The sequence below is a fragment of the Phalaenopsis equestris genome, unplaced genomic scaffold, assembly GCF_001263595.1.
Source record: "Phalaenopsis equestris unplaced genomic scaffold, ASM126359v1 Scaffold000450, whole genome shotgun sequence".
Taxonomy (NCBI): Eukaryota; Viridiplantae; Streptophyta; class Magnoliopsida; order Asparagales; family Orchidaceae; genus Phalaenopsis; species Phalaenopsis equestris.
The window spans coordinates 770,244-773,116 of NW_018164891.1; positions in this window are offsets into that span (position 1 = coordinate 770,244).

The window sequence follows — 2,873 nt, forward strand, 5'->3', positions numbered from 1 at the left end:
TATATATATATATTTGTTTTTTATAGGTTTGCGTCGGAATTTTTCGACGTTAATGACTGCAATAAACTTGTAGCTAGATGACACTGCTAATTCGAAGCATTAGCGTCGAACCTAAGCCGAAGCTAACTAGCGCCCGACATGGCCGACACTAATTAGCGTCCACCCATGTCGACATTAATCAACGTTGGCTAGGTTTGATGCTAAGGCGATGTTAAACTACCATCGTTTGATTTTTCGACGTAACCTTATAGTGACAGAATTTTTCGACGTAAATGTGGACACAAATAAAAACCCAACACAAATATCGACATAAAATTAATTAGCGACGCTCATTTTAATGTTGGAATTATTTCGATGCTGATTGGACTTAGCGTCGAAAAAATGCCCAGTTAGTGTCAGAAAAGTCTGATGCTAATTATGTATTTTCTTGTAGTATTTAATTGAGGGAGTACATGATATTTTAGGTATTTTATATATATGAGACTACCACTCGGCTGCTCTCTGGCTAGGTCATCGGCTGAGCTTTTTTGGCTTCGACTCGACAGAGTTAGTTTGGTTAGCTGAGTATGATTGGCTTTGGGTCGGTAGGACTGGTTAGGTCGGCTATGTTTGGTTAACATTGTTAATAGACTGATCCTAGATCCCTGGCGAGAAACTCTTGTGAGCAGAGCAATGTTGGACTATAGAGCATATGGTAAACTATTGTAACTTGATAGGCAGATCGCTCCTTATCGATGAGAGCCTAAGGGATGATTAATATTTTTTTGCTGTGTTGTTAATTCTTGATCTCCGATAAGAAGACTCGAGGGTGTCTTTGGTGTATTGTATTGGACAACATTCTTATAGTGGTTAGTCCATATGCCTTTTTGTTTTATTTCAGTTTGAATGGTTCAGGCTTAGATCCCTTTATTGTCTTCTTATCTTCCTAGTAGCTCAATTGATTTTTGCTTTGGTCAGGATGACTACATCCGGTTGGCTTCAATCTTGGTTCTGCCAGCTATATTAGTTCGACTATGGCTTTAGCTCAGATGGCTGCATCCAGTCTGATAAGTGGACCTCTTTGTTGTCTATCTATGGGCCTTCATTTGTCATTTTTTGCTCTTCTTGACCATTGGATCTCCTCGTGATCAACACATACAGAATTTTGATGTACATATTTTAGTTTTTTGATTCTCTTATTTTTTAAAAGCAAAACTGTGATAAGAATAAGAGAATTTAATGAAAAAATATATGACATTTATTTTGAATCAATAATTGAATAATTGAACTCTCTCGATTTTCATGCTTTTGCTTCTTATAAATAAGGCTTGACAAGACTGACATTTTATATTTGCTCTACATTCTTTTTCGTTTGAATCGTTCGGTACCTGAATACTGTAATGGAGAACATTTCAAATTCTCTAATCGAAGTCCCCAACAAAGATTTGCTTTGTGTTGCCTTCGGAAGACCATAGGAGCATTGTCACTCGAAAGGTGAGAAGCAAATGAAAATTATTGTTAAGAAAAGAAAAGTGATTGCACTGGTAAAACAGGTGGGGCCATCTGATTCGTTCCTTATACCAGACGAAGGAACATTCAAACAACCGACCCGACCATCGTTCCGCCAGCTCAACTTTCTGTTGTGGTACAAAATTGACCTGAAATAGAGGCCAAATAAGAAATTGTTGGTGCTTTGGTGCTACATGGGATGTAAGAAACTATTGGCGCTCTAGCACTGAATGGGGCGCAAGAAATTGCTAGCGTTCCAACATCACCCAGTGAGAGCGGTATGTCGATTACAAGTTCTGAGTTTGATGAACTCCTTGGTATGAGGCGGCTAGGTTGTGGCATGTATCAATGTACATAAATGCGACCAAAAGTTTCTATAAAAAAATAATACACTATATATATATATATATATATATAAATAATAAATGACAATCAATGAACAATTATGCACTTTTAAATTGCCTTAACGTATAAATCTATTTAGTGGTATGTTTAGTGTAAAGAGTTATAGTCATAGATTTTTAGAAGAAAAAAAAAATTCAACTTAAAAGAAATAACAATAAAATGACGGTGGTGGCGGCGGCGATGATAATAATAATAATAGTAATAATGTCTATTTTTAATTGTATTTTTTATCATTCCCCCTCTTTTTTATCTCCCTCTCTTAGTCATAGATATGTTTGATATTGGTCAAATAATTTGTTTAATTTGATACCATTTTTTATAAAAAAAAATACCTTAGAGAAAGCAATAATTATCCTTTACTTTGAAAATAATTTTCTCAAGAAAATATTAGGCAAATATTCTTAAGTGAGAGTAATAAAAACAATAATAACATAATATCAAGAACTCAATAATCTTATATTATGTAATGTCTAACATAATAAAAACAAATAACCTCATAATTAGGGGCAGAACCAGCCTCTTTAAGAGGGAGGCAATCTACCATTCTAGATTCAACGTAGAAGGAGCTAGAATCACGAATAACAAAGTGATACTTCAGGAGGAACAAAATTAATATTTCAGAAGGGACAAAAGACCAAATTATTATCCCATATAAGGAAAAAATTTGAATTTGAGGGCTCTTGAACCCTACGATGGTCTGCCCCTGTTCATAACTCTTATTCCTAACCTTCTAACTCATTAGCTGACTTTCGATTAATACACTTTTATATTACTTTCTATAACATTTTAGTCAAAAGCCTTATTTATAGGTTCTTTCATCTTATTTCTTTTGTTATATATAACTTGATTGTGTAATTATTATTGTAGCTCTTACATTTGCTCCACATTTCTTATTCTCTTCTTATTTAATAAAATTAAGCTAATCATAATCGTTTTTGAAAAAAGGAAGATATATATATATATATATATATATCCGACAC